The 25,573-nt window shown below is 36.7% G+C and overlaps 1 long non-coding RNA gene across 2 annotated transcripts; it reads left to right on the top strand.

Moving 5' to 3' along the window:
- The first annotated feature begins 2,215 nt into the window (after nucleotides 1-2,215).
- Nucleotides 2,216-17,595, top strand: LOC149918284 (uncharacterized). 2 transcript variants are annotated; one of them, XR_016466516.1, is made up of 4 exons: nucleotides 2,216-2,273; nucleotides 12,898-13,024; nucleotides 15,498-15,688; nucleotides 16,276-17,595. It is a non-coding gene; the product is annotated as an uncharacterized LOC149918284 (long non-coding RNA). The 2 variants fall into 2 exon arrangements; XR_016466517.1 differs by lacking the exons at nucleotides 2,216-2,273; nucleotides 12,898-13,024 and adding an exon at nucleotides 8,799-8,829.
- The last annotated feature ends 7,978 nt before the right edge of the window (nucleotides 17,596-25,573 follow it).

The raw sequence follows: 25,573 nt of genomic DNA, 5'->3' as shown, positions 1-25,573 counted from the left end.
ATTTTAGACAAAAACTGTCAGGAAAGAGAATAAAAATGTGACAAAATAAATATATTGCAGCAGAATACCAGTTTTACTCTGCTCATTCATCACTACATATGATTTCATACCCTGTAGATAAAGAAAAATAATTCTTTGTGAGTTCAGTGATATTCCTCAAGAGAGAAAGTTGCACTGGGGACAAGGAAAGGATGAATAACCAAAAAACATGGTAGACAAGAGGCATTCATAAAACACATTTCCTTTGTGCTTGTGGTACACAACAAAGTGCACAGGAATCCACTTTCCAAAATGTTGCTCATAACTCTCTCCAAAGATTTTCCATACAAATAGGCCCTGAGCACAGGAAGAGATGAGGCTGTAAATCCTGTCTTGTCTTGCTCAGTCCAAACATACACCACCCGCTCCTATTTGTTTTCTTGTGAACACAATCCACTCTCTGAGTCTCACTCTTTCCCCATTAGATCTCATTGCTCTCTACCATCTTTTAGAGAAGCTGCTGTTGTGATTGATAGCTAATGGAGGTCATGAGCTGACCTGAGTTTAAAACCTAGCATACATTGGGAAGCAATCAGGCCAGTGTTTCACATGGCAAACCAAGGGAGAAAATAAGCCTGAAAGGGAATAGATGGGAAAGAGAGAAAACTCTAAATTATGGAAGTCCAGGAAACATCATCTCCTCAGCCATTAGAGGCAACATTACATACAAGAAACTGAAAAAGAAGTGCAAAAATGAAAAGCTCTTTTCTCTAGTTAAGGTAAGTCTTGATGTTTCGTATTAAAAGAGGTGAAAATACCCTGATGATGTTAAGATCTCTGCTCAGCTACAATAGAGTTTGGAAGAAATTAACTTGAAGATTTTGAAACAGAATAACCTCAGCATAGATAGATCTTTACTTCAACACTTACTTTAATAGTGGAGGACTTCTATTTTTACGAATGTTCAAAACTTCATGCACTCATAATGGAATTGTGAAAATTAGTAATATGAATTAGCAAAACAAAGTGTGAAATCAATATTAACTGTGAAATCAATATTAATAAGAACTTCAAGTTCATCAACCATGAGTGCAATCTGTCATGGTCTTGAATTCACCCACCTGGTCCACACTTTAAAATATTATCCCATGGGTTTTGTTAATTGTCAGGCCTATTCTACTAGTCCTACTAATTCTGATAACGTTTCTGGTGTTCTTACAATGTCACTTATCAAACGTGCATTTTAATTTATCTGAAAAGCTAAGGAAAACTATAGACTCTGGTTGGCTTTATCCTACTTTTTAATGAACTCAATAGCATTTTTTTTTTCCTCTTCAGTAGTAAATGTTTAAATCAGAATCTTTTTGTTTTAATGGATTGCTGAGAGGTCCTTGGGTTCCCTCCCCAGAAAATTTTAGAGGAGATATTGCTGTTGTAGTTAATTAGCAGAATGAGATATCTTTCTGTTTCTTAACCATTCCAGTTGATAGCTTATCATTATCTACTACTGATGAACTATTTTTTATCAGTATATACCAATAAAACATTTTCATATGTTATTATTTACTTGGCATTCTACTCCTACCTATGCATAGCTGCATAGGTTGCTCTGAAAGTAATGCTTCTTTTTACTTCCCTGGATACTACAACAGACAAATGCACAATAACATTATTTAATGGAGTAAATTCTCAGCTACAAAGCACCATTTTTCAGCATAGTAACCCTCAGTAACTATGCATTTTCTTTAGTGATGAACAAGAGTCTGGCTCCAGTATACAATAATCCAGAGCCATGCACCATATCTCTTGCCCTGAAGGATTATTGTGACAGATGGAGCCCAATTCATGGACTAAATGAACTCCTAAAAGAATTTAGACCGATGGTCCACAGACCATGGGAATGATATCTGTGTATCTAATCAAGATACATAGGAATGTGTAGGATCTGAGCATGATGTAAATTCATGGAACGAGGGGTAGATGTTGTTCTAGTTTCAATTGAGACAGTGTTTATAGCTCATCAATGTTTTAGTTGTTGCTAGGTGATACAAGCACACCTGGGAAACCAGACCAGGATATTTGGTTGGGAAGTACTTCTGCCCTTATGATACAGCAGTAAGACGCAGGGCAAAGCCAGGACAGCTGACCTGAATTAGGCAAGGGGTTATTCCATACCACATGACATCATGTGGAAGGCTATAAAGTTGTGGGGAGTTGGATGGTGGTGGCTGATGTTTGGCTGGGTGTTGGTCAGCAAGTGGTGAGTAGTTGTGTTGCTGAGGGATGAGTTAGTGGTGAGTAATTGTGTTGTGTAGATGTGTAAATATATGCATATTATTAGCATTGCATTTTTATTTCTATTTTCTATTTCTGCCTCAGTAAATAATACTTGCTTGTTTGAGACCTGCAGTGTATTGTAGCTGAAATATATTAGCTGAAGTTCAAGTCCCGAGGTGGACTGGCATCTTTGCATAATTTTACAGGTTTTTTTTCTTGTTTTGTTGTTGTAATGTTGTAGCAGAAAAGAGGCCTTCATGGCTACCAGTACAGCTACATTTTGACTAATTTTAAGGGAATAATAGAGGTTGTATATGCCATGTTGATAATAACGGACATAATAGTAGAGCTACTGAAAAGTAGGATTTTTGGTTCAGTAGTTTTTGTTGTTTTTTTTTTTTCCCCCACTACTTTTATTTAGTGATAAAGCATTGAAAAGAAAAAGAATATTCTCCCTATGAATTTTGCTTAGTGTTAAGCCACAGGTGAAAGAGCTTGAAGTGAGCAAAGGCAGCTGTGTGCAATATCCTACCCTTCACAACATTCACTAGGAAACTTTGAGGTTATACAACGTTGTTATTCCTCTTTTTTTTTTTTAATTTTGATGGTTACCTTAAGCACTCTGGCAGCCTAGGCTATGGGGTCACTATTTTTGCTAACATACCTTTAGGCTACAGAATTAGATTTGCAAATCATAGGGTGCTAAGCTCCACTCCTGGAGATTACTTGTCCTCTTGCATACAAGAATTCTCTTGGTTTTGGTCAGAAAATGTGATGCAGTAATAATAATTATTTGTTGTTTGGAGAAGGCCCCTTTCAAGGTCCTTTCATCAGGTGTTGTACAGACACCTAGTAAGAGATGTTGATATAAGAGGTTTATAAGAAAAGCATGGGATGAAAAATCACTTATCTTGATCTGTTAGAATTTTTGAGTTTTGTAAATATTTGGGTCCTGTATTTGAGTGAAATGTCAAAATAATTTAAGAAGGCTTATAGTGAAAATTAATCTGTTTGGGTGGTCATTTTGATTTTGACTTTTAAACAAGCTGGTAATGTTTTGGTTATTAACATGTTGAGGCTATCACTTTCTAGTGAAGAGACACAACGTTCTCTGTAACTTATTAAAAAGCTATCACATCAAGGACGCTACTGCTACCTTGTACCAAAATCATGTGCTCTTGAAACAAACATCCAGAAATTTTACATAACGAACAAGTAGAAATTCATAATGTAGAAATTAAAACAACTGCATAGTTTTATAGATCACACAATATTTTCTTTGTCAGAAAATCACTCAGTTCTTTGTTGCCAATATAATTTTCAGATTCATGCTTCATTTTGTCTATTCAAGCATGTTGGGATGGAAATAAAAAATTAAAAAGCATACAAACATTTCAGATGGATCTTTTTCTTATAGTACTGTTTAAATTGAACATTAAACAGAAATTACAGACAGTTTCACATTACTTTAAATGTTAAACTTCAATTCCATTTTGAAAAACAAATGTAGGTGAAACAATAGGATTGCGTCTGCCTTAGCAAAACAGTCCTGGAGCAGATTTTCCTAGCTTGTATAGTGTTATTCCTGACCCAAGTCTTGTGCTCTCTGTTTAGAGTACATGAGTGAAGATTTATAACATGTAAATTGTACTCTGGCAAGTGAGCTGCGTCTGCATAATTGTAACAGGGATTTGTAACACTGCAAATTGGCCTGGAACCTGGAGTCACCACTAGTCAGATCCATGGCAAGGTGCTTGTGCAGCAAGATTATCCCTTCACTTTCATGAATCCCTCATCCAAGGCACGCATCTATTTGCCTTTCTATCATCCAAACATGCTTCTGGGCTGGGTGAAACAATTAGGACTCAGATTGGTCACTCCAGCTGTAGGACAGACTCAGCAAAGCCCCCAGGACCAACCTGCCTCCCCACAGTGACTCACCAGGCCATGTGCCACGTTTTTCAGCTGTGCACTGCTAATCTTGGAGCAAAGAAACCAAGTTCCCAATATAGCCCTGACATCCCAATTAGCAGCAGGCCGTGGCTGAGTCTGAATAAAGGAGTTTAGGGTGTCTAGTATCAGTTAACCAAACATCTGTTTGAGAAATGCATGTTTTTTGTTGACTGTTGTAAACAAAATGAATTTTCTTTACTGGACCCACCTTCTGAATTTTAGAACAGGCCACCTTGGTTGATCAAAATTGTAGTCTTGTCTAAATAAACATTGTATAATATCACAGAGTGCTTGAACGAGCTGTAGAGTGGCTTTGAATTTTCAGGAAATAAGGTTTATAAGTTGTTTTTTTCCTAGATATATAGGATAAGGTGTTGCAAATCACAAATGCCATGAAAGAGTGAAGTAAAGCCATCCTACTTTGAAAAGAGCTACTATACAAACAGCAAGAAGGAATGGCATACTTTGGGGTTACTGATAAAAGGGGAAATAAGTTTTTAGCACTAGCAAGCTGTTCCAGTTTTACTCTAAGTTATTACTGATAACTAATGTGTCTTTAAAGAAGACTATGGCTATAAAATTTCATGGAGGTCTTGGTATATCTTCAAGTGTCTATCTGTCTCTCCATCATTGTATGGCACCCCACAGGAGTGACACAGTCCCTGAAAGTGGAGCAGGTCCCAAAGAATACTGAAGGCTAAGCAGATAATATATGCTTTTTTTAACCTTCGCAGTCTTCATCAATCTTTCATTTAATGGTATTTTAGCAATCTCTTGAGAGACATATCAGCACTCTCAATTGATCCAGGTGATATGTACTTCAAATAGGGTTTCTCTGTTCCTTCTGTATTCCAGCTGAAACCAGGATATTCTCCTTCCATAATAAAGGTTTTCTTTTCTGCAAAATTTAACCCTTAAAGGGTTTTTATAAAGGGTTTTTATAGTGTTATAAATATATCTGAAGGGAGTTCAAAGTTAACAAACATCCTTAACTTGAAAATATCTTATTTTTTTTTTGTGAAACAAATATTTGTCTGTTTCCAAAACAATTGAGAATTAACACAGTTTCTCTGCAAACAACTGTAATGCATTGAATTGTCCCTTTCTCTCCCATTTGTGGAGCTATCGCAGAAATAATCCAGGAGCTGACAACCAGAACTTTTCTTTACATAATAAATATGTTCATCTCTCCATGTTGCACGTATTAGAAGAGATTTTACTTGCAAATACATGTCCTGACATCTTCAGTGCAGAAAACTATCACAGCACACATCTAGTCAGCTCCTGAAGTGCTTACAAAGTCTTTGTCTTATCTTCTTGAAAATCTCCAGAATACATAAAGTAGTTGTAGATTGGCCTAGATTCCTAGCAATGTGCTAAATGTTAAATTAACAAGAGTAATCCAATCTGGCTGTAATTCCTGCTACATTAAAAATATGTTCAGAGAGAGATTTTAATTAAATACTTTTTCCCCTTTATTTAGTTTTCAGTTTCCTCTTTTTTGTGTGAGTTTACAGAGATGGACACACAGATACATTATTTTGAAGTTATTTTATTTAAGTTCAGCTAAAAGCTTTCTGATCATTATGAGCTCATTTGAAACCAAATTAACAAACTAAATAGTATAGTGTTTCCCAACAGCTTTTAAGCAGTTTGAAAATCACATTTAAACTGAGCAGGTGGACCTCTGTCTTGTGGATGAGCCCTGTCTCAAAGGATAAGAAGCACTCTTTTCCATGAAACTGGCCCTGGGCACAAATCCTTGAAAATGTTGTCCTTAACATTTATTCTGAAGTTCATTGTAGCTGCAGAATAATACATTTACTGACACACTTTAGTACAGTAAATGCCTTTTGGGCTCTCTCATAACATTTCAAAATAGTTTTCAAGGGAAACCCTTACCCTCTCCTTGATTTATGCAATACAGATGGTTGGTAAAACTTGAATTTTTTATTGATGCATAGTAATATCTTTCTCAGCACCCTTAAAGAAAGTGACATAATTCTTTAAGACATAATATTACACTTAGGAATTGCTCTAGAGGATCATCAATCTTTTGTGAAACTCTTCCAGCACTCTGCTAGTGTTAAATAAACCATGACTAGAAATGAAATTCAAAATAGTTTGAGTGATTTCTGCAAAACGTTCTCCATTTGCCAATTATGTAACACTATATTTCATCTTATCAGTTATTAATTATTCTTTGCTAAAAATACAGCAATGGCAAGGGATTTTTGAGAGTTCTGGAAGAATTACAGATGACACACTTCATGAAAACCAGATACCATTTTATTAAAAATGACAAAGCTAATGAACCAAGGGATTATGATGCTCTATTTGTTTATCAATGTTGCATTTTTGGTTTTTTTAAAAAAAAGCATTCAGTCCCAGTGAGAAGAATGTTTATTTTAAGACAAGACTTAAGATACTGAGTTCTCTGAGTTGATGTTTTATTCACACCCCATCTTGATAATTCTTAGCTAGTACCAGAGTTCAAAAAGGCAAAGCCCAGAAGGAATAAATATGATCCAAACATGTTTGTCTTCAATATTAGGAAGGCCATATCATGTCCATATTCCTGCTTTCCCCTTCTCCTGTAAAACCTTTCCTAACCACCATCCTTATTTCATATTCTTCTCCCTATTTTTCTTTCAGATTTGCCACATTAGCTCAAACTCTAAGACAGGGATGCGATTAAGGGTCCTTAATTGCATTCTGAGTTTAGTTTGCTAAAGTTCATTTTAAAGCATTCTAGGTATTTTCTATCTCTAGGAAGTCATTGATTTACTTTCAAATACTGAATGGAATTTTCCTTCAAGAGTCAGTGATGACCCCCCCCTTCAGACTGACTGTATATTTTGTCAGACTGAAAGCATCAGCTTGGATTTACAGAGTTCTTTGCTCATAGAGAACGTTGCGTAAGGACCATGTTTAAGGCATCAGTGTAGTGTTTAACATGGAAAATACAAGCAAGCCCACAGAATACAGTAACAAAGTGGGTGCAGTGAGAAAGCAATGATTTGTCACTGGCTTTTAGCTTTTTGCTGTTCTGTTTCTGTGTCCCACAGATGGCTTTGCCTTGAAGTAATAGGGAGAACAAATCTTGATGTTGCATATAGTTTGTTATATACTATTCTTCTTTCCAATGAAAATCAGTGAATGCTGATCTAGAAGAAGGTTACATTTTGAAATATGTCTGGTTTATTCAAATTTCCTTAACTGTTTGACATTTCATTACTTTCTCTTCAATATAAAGAGGTACCAGCTATGAAAAGACCCTTTAGTCCTGATTACCTAGATGGTTATTTTCAGAATATATCTACATTGTGCAGTGGAAATTTGTTTAACATATTAGAATAACTTTCAGTGTAGTGCAGTGCTTGGTCAGACTCCATGTAGGACCAAACTAGCACTTCTGCCTAGAACTGCATCTAGTAGAGTGCCATCCAGCTATGACCTAGATGAGGTTTCACTGCATGAAACTCCTTTGAAAAATATGCTTTCTCTAATAAGTGAGTAGAAGAAAGTGGCCTTTACTGGTAGACCTGTTAGACAGTGTCATGGATTCTGGTCTGAGAATGGACAGATCTGATTCTTCTGGAATCCATAGAGAAGACTAAGAGTTTTAAGGTATAGATTCACAGAGATAGTGTTTGACAAGAGATTAATGTGACTCTGACCTGAAACCCTGTAATTTCTTCTGATTTTTCTGGAAGTTGATGCAGTCATATCTGAAATAATACCAGGATGGATAAAAAAAAATGGTTTTAGTGAACTATATTTAAATTGAAGGTGTTTGACCAATTCTAACAGCTTTTATGGAGACATAAGAAGTGGATCAAAGTATTTCACCATCTGGTACTTAAAATAAAACCTTTTATTCTAATGATTATAACAAGTAGGGCAGCTGTCATAATGTCCCTAACATTTATTTTAAGTGTCTGGTGCATCTGTAGATCTAAAATATTACTGCAGTCCTCATATGTGAGACTTGTGTATCAGACCACATGAAGAGTGTTTTCTGGGAGTTACATCCTTTGTTCTTACTTTGAATAAAAGAGGAAGACATGCCTTGTTGGCCAACAATGCAGAAGAAAAATAATAAAAATATTCATATGCTAAAATATCCTAACCAGAGAAAGAATGAGACAATTTGTCCAATAATGTACTAGCTTATTATTCACAGGGGAAGAACTCCTGTTTCTCAAGCCTTATTTCTTCTCTGTTGAGAAAATTAAATGCTTATTTGATGTATTTCCAACTGAAGCTGACTTGATTTAAATCATAAAATGGCTTAGGTTGGAAGAGACCTGAAGGATCGTCTAGTTCTTATCCATAGACCATGGCCATAGACCAGCTTGTCACCCAAGAGATCAGGCTACTTAGGTCCTCATCTGTATGGGAACTGCTGAGTCATAGCCTGAACCTCTGATTGATCACCTGAGGCGAGCAATGAGTCAGCCATGGGAGTACAGGTGAAGGCAATTCACCCGTGCTGCTGAAAGGGGTGGAGCATGGCTGCACCTCTCCTAGACCCATTTAAGAGCTGACTACCAGTGGGGAAGGATCTCTTCTGGAGATCCACTCCGGTGGAGTTTTGTAAGTGAGTCCAGGATATGGGTAAGTGCCCTATCTATTCTTTTTATTATAACCTGCTTTGCCTAACTCTCTTGTTTATTTCATAATTATAACATCTTAATATTCATTTATTATACAACATCCAACTTGACCTTGAATACTTTCAAGGATGGGGCATCCACAGCTTCTCTGGGCAGTCTGTGCTAGTGCCTTGCTGCCCTCTAAGGATTTCTGTATGATGTCTAATCTAAATCCCCCCTCTTTTAGTTTAAAGACATTCCCCCTTGTCTTATTACTATCAGACTGTGTAAAAACTCCTTCTCCCTCCTGTTTATAAGTTCCCCTTAGGTACTGAAAAACTAAATGAGATCTTCCCAGGGCCTTTTCTTTTCCAAGATAAACAAGCCCAGCACTCCTAACCTTTCTTCATAAGAGGTGTTTCAGCACTCTCATCATCCTTGTAGCCTCCTCTGGACTCACTCCAAAAGCTCTATATGCTTCTCATGCTGGGGTGTCAGAAGGTCAAAGTAGGAGACAATCACTGCCCTCACCATTCTGGCCACTTTTCTTCCAGGGTTGGCCTTCTTAGGAATTGGATTAACTACTGCTTTGAAAAAGAATGTAATGAGAAGCTTTTAGAAACTTCTCTCGTGCATCCAAGTAGTTAATCTGCTTCACAAAAGAATAACTATCCTCCCTCAAAGTCATCGCCTATTTAAATTACTGTGTCCTTTCTGACTATGTCTGACTTTTCCCAAATTGTAAGGAACAAAACTGCACTGTATCTGTAGAGCTGTTTTTTCCAATTGAGGCTTAGAATCCAGAAGACTGAGGCATTCATTTCACTAGGTGAGTGCTCAAAGTCTGTTTGAAATACATGAGAGAAAGCCTGCACTTGGTTTAATACAAATGTGCTTTACTTATAATGCTCTGGATTATTTTTAGCCTTACAATAATTTAGATATTATTCTTTACAAGAAGGTAAAATACTGGGTAATCTTGAAAATTGAAGAAAAATACTGCAACAGGCAAGTCAGATATACATACAGACAACAGTGATGTTGTTTAAGAACTACATTGAAATTTTCAGGTAAAGACTAATGAACTCGTCAGAATTACAACAGATGGCACAGCCCATTTTCTAGTCTATTAACTTTTATATATCACTGAAGAATTGTCATGGAATAGAGATAATCTAGAAAGCAGAAAAGATTCCGGAACTAAATTTAGGATGGTTTTGCCATTTTGGCTTAATTTATAGGATCTCTTAATTTCATTATCCTCAAAAAAGAAAGGATAAATAAAGGTTATATATAAAGAGTGAATATTTTATTGGAAGTGGACAAATCAAATAACAGTGTAATTTGGAAAATATGTATAAGCAGAGCATAAATAGTTCTGAAGTGTGCTTTTTACATAATTTATGGAAGTTACAATTTGTTGTTAAATGGGACTTTGCAGTAACTGAATTTCATCAATAAATCACTGTCTAGTTACTTAAGCTACTTTGTATAAATATGTAAACTACCTTTATAATTCTGCCTGAAAAAAAAATTCTGTATTTCAATTGAATAAGGAAAAGATTACTGAACTTTCCTTTGAAGTCAAGGAAAGAAAATAACATTTTTCATTTGTGTAAAATGAAATTACTGAGAACAACTAGCTCACGAAAAGCTTTCCATAATGTATTTCATTTTAAGTGTCACTCAATGTCTTGTTATCAGTGTTTGACCAAGGGGCTGTTGTTTCTACTCAGCTGTTATTAATTCACTCATTGAGTCACTTCAAGAAGAATTTGGAAAGCCACATTGGGATGCATCTTTGTATAGTGCATCGTAAAATTATTTCATTTTGGAGACTTCCACTTCATTGTTGTCAAGAGGGAGAAAAGTTTATATGCAAGACTGCACATTGCTTTTTGAGACAAACATTCAAAAGTTTAAAAAAAAAAAATCTAAAGCTAACTACACCCAAATAGAAGAATCATTGTGTAAATAACCAGTAATTTTTGTTTTGACTGTCAAAAATATTTTCCTAATTAGTTGCAATGTTCAGTTACATATATGCAGAAATTTGCATTCAGTTTAAACCGAACAATTGATCATGTTTTCAGGGTTCTTTAGTGAAACTGAAACCATTATTAAAAGTAAATTAGAATTATTCATATTTATTTTAAAAAATACTGCAGAACTTCATGTATACTTCCTACAATTTAAAACACACCTTAATTAGCTAATTGTATAAGTACTTCAAATGTGCTACAATCCATTTGAAACGTGAGTTGAGTCAAATGCATTGCTTTCTTTACCTACATGTATTTTAAAATTGTATCTGTTTATATAAATATCTGAACCTACCTGAAAGAATGGCTCTTCTATGAGTAATAGATAAATCCAAGTGTTTTACTGTGTTAAGAGATCACTTTCTCTGACTCTTTTCTTGTAACTTACTAGTAATACAATCAAGACTGGACCACTAAGCGTCCAACGCTGGCTAAGTTTTGTGCAAGACTTAGACTTTTTTAAAATTCTGTTTGGGTCATACTGCATAGGTACCATACCATTCCATTCTTTTTCACTTGGACAGTGAGTTAAATCTGGAAATAAACTCCAGAAAGCTAAATATTGTACTTCTCAACTGCAGTGACCAATCTGAGCAACTTAAAGAACAAAAATGAATCATACTTTAGGCAGATATTTTCATCAATTCAACAAGAGTAACAGTTGTATTGGGCGATATTTTGGGTCATAGTGTACTGCAATAAAAGAATGAGAAAAGCGGGACAGTAAAGTGCATTCCCTGCTGGGTGGGAAAAAATGGAAAGGCAGGAAACTGAATTCTGACCTCCCAAAATAAAGTAGTATTTTTCTTTTCAAAAAAGGAAGTCTAAAAGAAATATACAAGTAACTATGAGCTACTAAAGAAGCTTAGAAAATGACAAGAAAGAACACATAGCATGTTGCCAAAGAGGTGTGCAAATGCAATCGATTGAGTGCAGAATAAGCAATGCTAAAACAAATGCAAATCCTGGAAAATTGCAGACAAATTAGTAAGAGATAATGTAATTTAAAGAAATGATCAGAAAAGAATTGCAAGAGAACTACTTCTAAAAACTCAAAGATTTCTCACACTGAACCTTGAGCAACTGATCAACATACTTTGGTAATGTGGTCAAATTATCAATAATCAAACAACAGAGAAATATGTGATGCTCCAGTGGAAATATTTAAATAAAGGAACTGGAGAGGAAAAAAAAAAAGGTTAAATAATGTGAGAAAAAAATTACCAGGAAAACTCTTATGTGCTTACAGTAAAGCAGACTATGGAAGTCATAAACTTTTGACTGGCAAAATTGAAACATGAGTACAATAGGAAAGTGTTTGAATGCTGCTTAGCAAGAAGTTACTACAGCTGCAAAGAAAAAATGATCTGAAATAACACTGGTATCTCAGAGGAAGTGCTTGCTGTTTATAGAAATAGTTCAATTTGCAGAGCTGTGTACAAACATTGTTCTAAAGTGATCTGTAATATTATGGAAGCTGGGCAGCCAGAAACAACTCTAAAATGGCAAAGTCAGAGTGTGAGGATATGGCTGGCTAACTTATTCTTGAAATCATTTTCCTCAAATGCTTCTTTCCACCATAGGTGAAGAGCAAGAGAGACATTAGTATTGTAAAAATAAAAATTGAAGGACATTTGATCTCATGAACACATTTTTCAACTGTGCTCACGGTTTAAATAAAGAGCTATGAGATTATTTTTTCAGTTTCACTGGCTTTTCACAGTCATAGACTGTGGAATTTTTAAAAAATACTTGTTTTTATAAATAGTGATGTGATGTGTTCTTTGCAACATTCTGTCTTCAGAATCATAAACCAAACATTTTCTGCTGTCTCCTGTTGCTTGGATTGCAGCCACAATATTTCAAACTGTTCAGAGGATAAACATCAGAGAGTTGATCAACGTTACAATCCATAACTGCCATTTAAAATATGAGCATGTGAAGTTTGAACTTGCTGTAATTCCTCATAAAAATACATATGAATCACTTGTATTTAGAAATGATTACTAGTTTTACAAAGTTGATTTTTCTATTTTTTGCTTTTGCAGTCTAAAAATGCATTGGATTTTGATATGCTAGTACAGAATGAATCAAAGGTTTTCATGGACACTTTCAGTGAGGGAGAAAATAATTTCATGATCAACACAGCACTTCCTGCAATTGTTATTGATCCTAGTAAGTGCTGATCAATCACTTTCCCAGCAATGAACCCTGATTTTCTGTTTCAAAACAGAATTTTTAACAGCTATGATTTATTTTTGTCTTTTTTCATACGTAATCAAGATCAGACGTCAAGCTCAATAAATAAGTATATAGCCTACTGACAATGCCAATATCTACCTTTTTTATAGGATGTAAATATTGTATTGGATGCACTACCTCCTTTCCAGAGTATTAATCTCATTTTCCATGCCAGCAACTGTAGAAGAGGATAAATGTGAACCATTTCCTATGTTTATTTTTTTAATTCCCATTTTGATCTTTTTGCTAAAATAGAAATTTCCTAAAGTGATTGAGTGACTTAAGTGCCAATTCTGAAAATTACTTGGCAGTTTTCAGGGCTGAAGTGCAGAAGGTGTGAATTAAAAATCAAACCCATAAATCTCTCAATAATTCAGCCTATTATCTTTAATAAATTAATTTTTATCATAATCTGTAATCCAAGCATTCTGAATGCTATAATAAATTGCTTAGAAGTACAAACAGGCTTTGAACTCATCTACCTTTTGTATTACTTCAGTGAACGGAAATCTTCATATTACTTTTCATTTTTTTTAATGAGAAGTGTCCACTGATAACACTCCAAGTATCCCATAGTTAATTGGCATGTAGTCACTTCTTAGATGAAGAGTGGTAAATACTTCACATATTTTGTCACTCTATTTTCAATTTTTTTCTGGCACTCTCCTACAGACTTGTTTAGAAATGTGAAGATTACTGTCTGATGGAAATGTGACAAAATGGTGGTTTTTTTTCTGAAGCATGTGTAGGTTTTAAAAAAAAAAAGATTAAAAAAAAGATAAAACCAGTGGTCTTAACATCATAAAAAATCACTGCTTAAATTGCTGCCACTATATGACTTGATGATCTCTCGAGTCCCTTCCCACCCCTGCAATTCTGGGATTCTGTCATTTGTTTTGGGTGACAGGTACCTGTCACTCTAAGTATACATGGAAGAAACAACCTTAAAAGAATTATAAGGAAGTCAAGAGTTATGCAATCTTCTTGAAAACAGAATTGCATTGTATATTCTGTATCTGTTTTTGTTATAGATCATTTTTTGGCTGCCAATTATGTTAATCAACTCCAACCTACCTAAATATTGCTCTGTGATATTGTTAGTTCTGAGGTGATTGTCATTCTGCAAGTGAGCTCCAATACTTCATCATTCTTTAATAGCATGTATTATAGAAATAATTCCATTGTTCTAGTTCAATAGCTCAGTTCTATTGCCTGCTATATGTTGTTTCAATAAAATTTTTCCAACCAAGCTTTTAGTGTAGAAGATCTGAAAACGTATTTTCATCAATATTTTAGTGAAAACGTTCTTTCAATTTTTGAAATGGTTCTGTTTTCTGTAATCTATATACCTGCTGTTATTAATCCTCACAGAGTATGCTGGACACGAAAAACACTCTAGCAAGCATTCATTCCACTTCAAGACTTCCATCTAATTTAGATTCCTCTTCAAAGTACATAGTCATCTCCTTTTTTCTTGAGACTCCAGCCATATCTTATCAAACCGTATTAGTGGACTGAAAACTTGCAAGGCTTGTAATACTAAGTCAAACATGCTCTCAGGGAGTTTCCTAGTCTGATACTGTGCTGCCAAATGCAACTACTTAGAATCATAGAATTGTTCAGGTTGGATGGGACCTCAAGGATTATCAAGTCCAACTGCAGCCTAACCATAGCATCCTAACTCTAACAACCCTCTGCTAAATCGTATCTCCAAGCACCGCATCCAAATGGCTCTTAAACACATCCAGGGACGGTGACTCAAACACCTCCCTGGGGAACCTATTCCAATGTTTAACCACCCTTTCTGTAAAGAAGTGTTTCCTAATGTCCAACCTAAACTTACCTTGGCGCAACTTGAGGTCATTTCCCCTCATCTTGTCACCAGTGAGAAGAGAGTTATAAACTTAGTGAAGCTAGAATTGGGCCTTCCAGTTCAATCAGAGATGCTGAGTAAATTCCTGATAGCCAGTAAAGATAAGAATGAGATAATGGAGATGTGCAAACTGTATGAAAGTTGTCTTGGAAGCATGTCACTTCCCTTTTACAAAATTTTGAAGAGGATGTCAGCTAATTGGTTGCCTTTTGAAAAGTAAAACAAAGAAAAGGTGGATCTTCTGTTTCCTGAATGTAGAGAAAGTTGTAATGCTTGCTCTGCTAAGGAAGAAGCAGATGATCCTTCTTCCAAAGAAACAAGGTATGAGGCATGAGGAGGGAAAGCATATATTGAAATTAAGAGAAAAGGGTGTCAATGCTTATGCAAACTGGCAAATGTGAACCATAGTGTTGGAAAAATGAGAGAGTGATCCAAATCTCAGTGTACTCAAGTAAGATCAATATACCTCCACTTAGTTAAATATCAGTGCTTTTGAAATATTTTTCTCCCCTCTGCTTTTTCATTTGTTTTCAGTTATAAATCATGGATTCTGCTTCTGTACCTGAGTGAAATGAGGATCTACGTGTCTACATAAATGCCGTTATGTTGGTTCATAGAACTGTGAGAAAAAGAAAACCTAATTAAATGAAACATCAGAGTCCACCAAGTCATTCCTTGCCATGCATTATTATATTATTATTTTGCAAAATACAAACAAAAGACAGGTATGTTTCACATTCTCTAGAGTATTTATATATTTCTATATTTATATAGCAGTATTTTATAAATGCTTTGAAAATTATTTTTGAGAGAAGTTCTTCTGAGTGCAAAAGCACAACAACGCAAGGCTTTTGCTCTTTCATATTTCTGTTTTTTTCCTATATTCCACAGCCTTTAGGAGTAGTTTGCCACCTTGAGGTTTTAGCTGGCTCTTGGCAGGCTGGCATTTCCCTACACAGCAGGCACTGGCAGTGACAGGTGGGAGTGCTGGCTCTCTGCTGCTATTTACCTGCTGCCTGTTTCTTCAGGAGCAGAGTCTGATCTATACAAATAAAACAAGGGAAAATGATTTGGCAACTCATGTTTTAAACCCCTTGCCTTTATTTTCATTATTTTTGCATTTCATTTTTTTAAGAAAGTCAGGCTGTCATTTGTGAATGATTTCTCAGGGTAGCATGGATAATGAGTTATGGCACATGTGCCTTTACTGGGCAGCTTAAAATTCAGCCTTCATCAGCCTTCAAAATGCCTCTGTTCAGAAGAACAGATTATCAATTTGCACTAATGTGCATTTCATTTTTCATCTTCCTAGGGAACAATGGATTTCCTGCTTTTGCTGAACTGTGACTGCTCAGAACTCTGTATCACTCTGTCCCTCTCCTATTGCCAGTCTTCATTTCTATGATTCACTCCTTTAGAAGCTTGCTGTCTTCTCCCCATATGAATCCTCCTGTTATGAAAGGAGTTTGCCTGAGTACAAGCAACTACAACCATCCTTTTGTTAGAGATTTTGGTGGGTGCTTGCTATTTAGGTTCAATGAACAATGCAAACGCCTGCCGCCCAGGAGTCTGCTGTAAGAACATACAGATTCCTTATTTAAGTGATCGATAAACAAAGAGAAGGAGGAGGTGCAAGATCAAATCAAGCCCATGGGACACAGTATGATCTTGATTCAATAAGTTGAACCCATTTTGTGCATGTTTCCTTAGGAAGATCAAATAACAATGGTTAGCATTTAGTAAGGAATGTGGGGAAGAGGATATTTGTGGGAATTTTGTTCTGTTTTGTTCATTTGTTTGGCTGGTTTGCTGCTTTGGGGACTGGTTTGTTTGGTGTTTTTTGTCCTTTTCTTGCAATCCTGTCTTTAAACTTTTGCCTGTTTCTTAAATCAGCATTAGCACACACTGAGAGGATTGTACTTCTGACTGTTGAGTGCCCGCTCTGGGCTAAAAGAGATGGCTGATCTCCAAGGCCATCTGTGTGGCACTTATGAACTATATGGTCATTTAATATTTCTAAAACCTAGGTAAATTCCTTGTACTACCTCATTTAATCTAAATATTATTCACATGAACTGCAATGATCAAATTCATATCAAGAGATGTAGGCAAGACAAAATGGTAATCAATAAAATTGTAATCAAAATTCAAGGAAAAATGCATGTGAAAAGTCAAGATAGTATCAAATAGCACTTTTACTTTTTCCATTTTCAGTGGCATTTCAGTTTGATTTTACATGAAATGAACAGGCAGGCTGGGAAACAGACTGATGAAAAACAAGTGAAAACAAGAGAAACAGAAGGGTGGGAAAGATTTGAAAAGGCAAGGCATAAAAATCTATAAATATGAAATGTAATAAAAAGATGTAATACAGAGGACATAGTAGGAAAGCTGTGACTTTTTCACTGTATCACATAAAATTCCCCACAACAGGTCCTCTAGCCCCAAGTGGTAAAACTAATATTCAGTTTCAAGTAGGTAACATTCCATGATGCATTTCAGCTACGTGCTCGTCCAGCTATCCATGTTCACATTGTCTATTTTATCTCTCTTGTGCTGTACCTCCTTGTGTGCTATAACAAGAATTCTGAACCATATAAATTCAATACAATTATTTCCAAATGTTGCTGAAATATCCAGTTTATTCCACTCTCTCAGCATTATTGCCCTGTACACAGCTTGCTACCTTTCTAATATCTGATCTGCCCAAATTTGTACCTCCCGTCTCTCTTAATTTCAGAACTTTTGAGTGACTTTCTTGTTCTTGGTTCCCAGGCTTTTTCTTCTCCATTCTCTCTGTCAAAGGATGATATGAAGTGCTTGGATTCTTCCCCCTTGCACCTATTCCTGCCTGGCAGCTCATCCTGGGCTTGTGGTTTCTGACCTCAATAGAAGAACTGACAACTCTCTTCTTGGCTTGGGAAAGAGCAGAATTTCTTTATTAGATTCTTCTTCCTAAGGGAACAGGGCTTATATTATTATGTTGTCTGTATCTGTCAAGAGCCATCCCTTCCCCCACCCTTTGAATCAATATGCCTATTTCAATCACATAGCCTATTTCAACCAAATCTGACACAGGGTAGAAATTAAGTTTTCCTAAGTTTCACAACAGTAGGAATTTAGGTAGGCAAAGATCATCTTGCAGATGCCTAAACTGAAGGCGCCTGTAGCCTCTTGTTGTACACAGGAGAATCTATACTGAAAGTTTAATCAATAGCCAAGCAGTAGACATGCTTATACCACCACAACTAGTTCTTTCTTACATGACCAGGTCAGTCAATTCCGACACAGATCTATGCAGCATCACTGTTATGCTTACAAATGCTCAAACAAATTCCTGCCCATTTTAATGAAAACAGTAACTCTCCAGCATCAGCTTTTCCCTTTGCCCTCAATGTCACAGGTGGAATTCAGGTAAGTGTCACCCCAGGTCTCTGCTACAAACTTGGTGAAAATGGCCCATGGTTTCAGAGGATCAGATATAGATCTAGGCTACCTACTTAAAAGTAACGGTGGCTTGCCAGGAAATAATTGTGCACATTGGGAATTTCTTCTTTTTTAGCAGATGAAGTACAAGTAGTTCAGCATATCTGTAAGCAAAACAAATTACAAAGGTTCCCCTGCAGCATATGTTTCACTTTTCCTTTCAAAAAAAGCATAATATGTTTATGAAATTAGGGTACTCCCCCAAAGGGCCTTGAATAATGATAAGATATATGAAATATAACTACTGTAGGCTTTGAAACCAATGTTGCAGAGATAAGGATTTAGCAAGGATGTAGTTCAGTCAAACCTGATTAATTTCTGCCTGGTTGTGCCTAAGCAACCAAAACATTTCACTGGCAGGCAAAGCAAATGACAAGCACTGTATATGCCACTGCATTATTAGTCTGGAGGGGATACTTTTTAATATTTATAAAAATGATTTGCAGACAGATTCGCCCTAACTAGGTCTATCTGTATTATCTTATCACATCCTACAGTGATACAGAACCTCAAAACTGAATTAATTGTAATATGACATAAAAGAAAAAAAAAAGTAGAAGCTGCTGTGCTGTCTTAAAACATTGGAGATAACAAATTGAATTTATGATTGTTGGTTGAGAAGATAGCAAAGACATTCTAATAAAGATCTGTCAATAAACATCAAAACATTTTTTAAGATTTCTATGCCCTTTTTCTTACAAGCATTTAAAGAATTCAGCCTTCACTGAAAACATGGAGTTAGGAACAGAGTTATATTTGATGGGAATTGACAAGTTTGGTGACTTTTTAGCAACCTAAGAAGTTAAGAATTGAAACTGGAAACAGAGACATGATGCCAACCACCTCTTGCATCTTTAGAAACTTATGACATTACAGCACAAACAACAGAATCACCAGTGTTGAAAATGACCTCTAAGATTATCCCGTACAACTATCCACGTGTCATCAATATTTCCCACTAAACCATGTCCCTCAGTAGAACTTCTAAAAATTTCTTGAACACCTCCAGGGTCAACGACTCCACCACCTCCCTGGGCAGCAGCCCATTCCAGTTCCTGGCCACTCTCTTGGAGAAGTAGTATTTCCCAAAGTCCAATGGGAGTCTCCCTTTGTGCAACTTGAGTCATTCCCTATTGTCCTATTGCTAGTTACATGGGAGAAGAGTTGCAGAAAACAGGAATTATATTTTTGATTGAAAAGGATCAGTAGAAATCAGATGCTGTTCAGGTACAGAGAAGGCACTGGCAACAACAATAATTTTTCCCATTGTTGAAATATTTAAATCCTTTTTTGTACATATCTCTTCATTTTCCCTCACATACAAGGAAGAAGATCAAAGACAGGTTTGTTTAGATCAAACTAGAAGATGATCAAGGACTTACTTAAAGCATTTCAATATGAAAGTAACTAGAGTACTAGAACTGTCCAGGGAGATAGGAAAAACTTCAAATACTGACTTGCCATTGGATTGGCTTATATTCATTCCTTACAATAAATCTGCCTTAATACTTTTCAAGAAACACTAAGACTTTCTTGACTTGCAGTTGACTACATGAATCACGGGGAAAATGCTTTTTAAAAAAGCATCAAATGAGAAGAGAAAGATTTTGAAGGATATTTCTAGAATTACTTTCACTTGGTACTATACATCCACTGATAAAACTTGAGATTTTAAGGTTTAAAAGATCTGACCTTGGCTACTGGATGCCAGCTACGTAACTGACAGTTTAGTCTACTGGTAATTGAGTCTACTGGAAAGGTCTTCAAAAAGAGATTATGGCAATAAAGTGTTTTTCAGATAGCTGGTACAAAAATATGGTCAGCTTGAGAAGGGGGAAAGGGTAAGGATAACAGCAGTGTTGGACAAACATGAAGGGATCTGGGACACAGAAATAAATACTGTATTACAGAAAAGGCTGCTGCTCTGAGAATCAAGATCATATTAATCCATCTTATAGTCATAGAAAAATGGAATTTATTGAATTTTAGGGGACAGATCTGGTGAACAGTAGAGTACTCATTCCTGGAGGTATTCCAGTAATGTGTGGACAGGATACTGATGGATGTGGTCTAGTGAAGGAACTTGGTAGGTCAGGTTAATGGTTTGACTTGATGATCTTAAAGATCTTTTCCTGCCTAGATTATTCTGTGATTGTAAAAAATAGTAAATTGACATTAATTTGCATTTGCTGGCTAATCAGAGGTGATAAGGTCTTGAAATTTCAAATGTCAAAATGTACTTGACTTCTTGACTTCTAAACTGTTCCATTTTTAGTGTAAAAATAATTCAAACTTCAGAAGGACTAGACAAAACAGCTTAGATCATGTCTTCACTGAACTAAAACTGTATGCATTTTCTTTTTCCTTTAGGCTAAAGTATTAGAGCTATCCTGTGTGTGACAGAAGACATGGAACTCAGGTTTTACTGTTACATAAATTAGGAAAGGTTGAAATGTTGACTGTAGTGATTCACCACTTTGCAATGTTGCAGTGTATTTTTTTTTTCTGCATTTTCACCATATTCTTTTCTAACAACAGAATATCTCATTATTACCTCAGGTGAAAAATTTCACATTCCTGAAAAGAGACCACAGGAACTCAGAGAAGTAAGAAGGATCTTACATAGTCATCTGAAAATTGAGCTAAAGTGCATTCAGTATTCAGTGGGACAATGGCCTCAGTCACAGGGAGCTTTTTTGCAATACTGAAAGGATTGTGAACAAAAGACAGCAAAGGCAGATTGAGCAATGGTTCAGGGAAACTGTGTGGGCAAGAAATACAATGAAGAGAAATTCTAGGTATCCACATGTTTAAGCTTTTGGCTGAAATATGCCTGGAGAATACTTTGTTTGTTTTGAATGTTTAATCTTCAGTTCTATTGAAAGCTCTAACAATAAAAAATATACATCATTTAGATAAAGGCAGGTTAAGTTAATTCATTATTGCAGTTTAAGATATTTCATTCTTTTTTGTTCTGCAAGGCAATTTCTTCTGCACAAGAAATAAAACAAAGCTTAGTATCACTGTACCACTGTAACAGTTATATATAAGGTTTTACAATAGCAGACCTAAAATCAGACTTGTCTTTTTCATGGTACTGCCACTATAGACTTCTCAGAGCCCATTATTTTGGGAGCCACAGAATCACAGAATGGGTGAGGTTGGCAGGGGCCTCTGGGTCCATCTGCCCAACCCCTGTCTGTGCTGGAACAGCCAGAGCTCATGTTAAGGCATCTTCTGAAGAACTGTAACTCCACCTCTATGGGAATCCTGTGCCAGTGTTCAGTCCCCCTCACAGAGAAAAAGTACTTCCTATCTTTTATTCTCTGGAAAAGACCAGATCACCAAGAATTTGCTAAATTTTTGCAATATTTCAATATTATTATTACGAATAAACTACCGAGTTTGCCTAATCATCCATTTTAATATGGCTTAATAATATCAAGAACAGAAAGGCATTCCTTCACAGGCACAGTTGATAAAACCTCTCCAAGAACAGCACCTTGGTGTCCTGAGCCTAAACTCATCCATGTGTTGCAACTTGCTGTGTTGTATTCCATCTGTAGGCAAATGCTGGCAAAACTGTGACTTCTGCCAACATCAAAGCACAGGTGAGCCCAGATTTCTCTCCAGGCTTATTCACAGATTCATACTATTTAGCCACAGTCTGAAATCAGGATTTCTGGTGAAATACAAAGCTAGGAGTATTTCACAGGATGTCAGTTTCTTCTGAAAGCATTATTCTTGGCTCTCATAAGCATATTATGAATCAATATTTTCAGGGCTTGGGCAAACTGTACTGATAACACTGCAAATAAACAAATCTCTCTAACATTAATTTTTAATACATGAACATAAACAGAACCACCTACTCCAGCTCTTGCAAGCCCACCCTTTCCACAGGGACACTGAAGAATCACAGATTTTAAAAGTGTCCTACTGCTGCCATCTGGCCGCCAGCCTCCTGCTGATCCCAATTGGCACTTACAGCAGCAGTCAGTCAGGAAAGGAGCAGCTTCCATAAGCACTGATTTAGTGCCTTAGGAGGCAGATTGGTAGTGACTGAAGGTAAAAGGTTTTTGAAACACAATAGAAAAGAAGGGAAGGGAAGGGAAGGGAAGGGAAGGGAAGGGAAGGGAAGGGAAGGGAAGGGAAGGGAAGGGAAGGGAAGGGAAGGGAAGGGAAGGGAAGGGAAGGGAAGGGAAGGGAAGGGAAGGGAAGGGAAGGGAAGGGAAGGGAAGGGAAGGGAAGGGAAGGGAAGGGAAGGGAAGGGAAGGGTCCTGCAGACAGTAGACAAGCTAGATGAAGAGGATAAGTGGGAGAATCTAGGCTGAAAAGAGGAATTTGAGAGGACTCTACAATGGTACCAATATTATCATAGAATGAAAACAGCAGCAGGCAAAATGTAAATTTAATTTTTTCTCATTTTCTCTGATTGTGAAATGGTAGTACCTATATCCTTCCACGAAATTTTATAGGACAATTGTGCTTTAAGTGCAATACATAAATCTTCTACCTGATCTGGGAAATAGTTTCAAACTGAAAAAGAAGGGGGATTTGGATTGGATTTAAGAAAGGCATTTTTTACAACAAAGGTGGTGAGGCACTAGAACAGGTATGCCAGGGTGGTGGTGGAAGCCCTGTCCCTGCAGACATGTGAAATCAGGCTGAATGGGGTTCTAAGCACCTGATCTAGTTGTAAGTGTCCTCTTGATGGCATGAGAGTTGGACAAGATGACTTTTAATGGTCCCTTCCCTCTCAAACAATTCTAAGATTTTATGATTCTGTAGAAATGAATTATTTGCCTTTATATAAACTCTGCTTTAATTGGATGGTTTTGACCTCACATACTTGTACTTCCATCATGAGTGATATTTGACAGCTAAGAAGCAGTGAGATTAACCAAAGCCCAGACATGGAACAGTGGCTTCCACAGATATGTGCATTTGTGCAAATGAATTCACGGCTAGATCTTCTACATGTAAGTCATACCATTTGCCCCAAATGATGCAGGTGAAGCTGTGCATGCCCAGAGGGGACTTTGAAGCTGTGGGCATTGGGCTCTCATTTAGTTTAATTTAGGTCATTGGTGGAAGTCATTTACAACTGTCAACCACTGAGAGCTGTGTGAAAGCCACCCTACAATGTGACATTGTTAGTTATTTCTTCTAAGAAGAAAAGTCTTATTAAAACAGCAGGAATGCTGCAGTGTAATCAGATGTGGAGTGCACCTTGCTGGTGTAGTGTCAGCAGACTTGCTCTGTGCTATGCCAGGCGGAGCTCTGCCTTCCATGTCTGGTCTGGTGTCGTTTCTCTCTGCATGAAGCCTTGTGTCTAGCTGAGGGATTGCTGACATCAGGGCACTCAGGAAAGTTAAGTTAAAACACAGTAAACCCCTGTGTGGATGATTTCTCTTAGAAGCAAGAATGATCCTGTTCCCTGCAGTTTAATCTGTGAGCTTGAAGCCATAGTGCTTCATCCTGAAAGGGTCGGAAAAAAAATGTCACTTCTTGGCTCAATTAGCCTTAAATTTTTGGAGGCTGTCACCCTATAAAAGCTTAAGCAGTAACATTAATATGAGGATTTCCTATCTGCTGTTCCTACCTGCTTCTTTCTGGCTAAGATCACAGAATTTTGCCGTCTCCTCTGTGACATATGAACAGCTGGGGCAGATATGACACATCTGTGCCTCTTAAACTCCAACTTAGGAAGGGCCATGAACTGCACTTCTCTTGGTTTCAAATCTGCTTGTGCAAGGGCTAAATAAAACACAAGGGAAAAGCCTTATCCATGTTCTTGTCAGATTTTTTAGAAAAAAAAGACCCTGAAAGAACAATTTCACATTCCAGAAAAATCAGTAGAAAAATGCAGGAGAATTTAACCTGCCGAGATCTCCATTCTGTTGTGACCAGACTGCTTGTGGTAAAAAAGCTTGTTGACAGTTAGCTTGGGTTTCTCTGTATAACACCATAGACTGCAGCATACTTACATCAAGAGCAATTACTGAAAAAAACGTTGTCCTCAAGCATACCTCTAAATAGATGTTTACTTGGTTCTGCCCCATTTTTTTGCTTGCTGTTTCCTAGTTTGGACTACCTCCTTTGGTCTTTGGAAAGTTAGCTTAGATTCTGGGTATGAACACTTCCAGTTTGAGTAATGAAAGTAAGCAAAGTGGAACTCAAGATTCCTAATCCCTGCCTGCCTTGAAAACATGGTGAGCGGTGAGGTACACCCCCTTTCAGAGCACTTTGAGCTGCTTGACTTGAAGAAACTTCCTGCTCTGCTGGAGTCCAGGGCCTTGCTGTGCAATGTGCCAGGCAGTGTGCTGTGTGCTGTATAAGAAAGCCAAGAGAGAACTGAACAGTCTTTTATTCTGCTTGGGATTCAGAGCATTTTTCTAAATCTCACCAAACATAAAGGTAGGTTTAGCTGTTTCCTTACTGTTGCTTTTTGCAACATCTTATTTACTCATAATTTTGTAACAGGTGGTTTAGAGCAGTATTTCATAATATAAACGGTGAGCTGAGTACAGAAAACAGCCAAAGTGCACACTTTGTCAGCAATCTGTAAAGTGAATAACGTATATTAAGAAAAGTCACATTGGGTTAATAACACTGTGAACAATTGCTTTGAACTGAAAAGAATTTAAGACATCCTTCTCTGGGACCCTTTAAAACATCTAGCAATAGGCAACCCCCTTCTCAATGTTCAGACTTCATGGTTAGGCATGCTAAGGTGCTCCATACTCAGGAGATCAATGTGCTAGACTGTCTACAGAACGGGGGGGAAAAAAAAAAGGAAAAAAAAAAAAAGAAAAAAGCATGTCTAGGGATGAGCTTGTGACCTATTGCAATCCCTAGATTTAAATCCCTTTTCACTAGAAAATACAGAGTAATAGATTCTTAATGGGCAATTAGATCAGCCCTCATTCTCATTTTTTGCCTTATTGTTTGATACCTTTCTCTGTCTCCTTATGCCCATATCTCTACTCTTCTGTATGATTGCCCCCTAAAACCAAATCATTGCCTCTTGTGAAATTTAGGCCCTTTTTTCCAAAAAATGGTTGCAGTGGATGTATTGTTATCATATGCGAGTTAAAAATCTGCCACAGATACATGTATTT

The sequence above is a fragment of the Phasianus colchicus genome, chromosome 4 (genome assembly GCF_987193195.1).
Source record: "Phasianus colchicus chromosome 4, bPhaCol1.hap1.1, whole genome shotgun sequence".
NCBI lineage: Eukaryota > Metazoa > Chordata > Aves > Galliformes > Phasianidae > Phasianus > Phasianus colchicus.
Note: the sequence above shows the minus strand (reverse complement) of the source record. Positions and strands in the feature narration are given on the sequence as shown.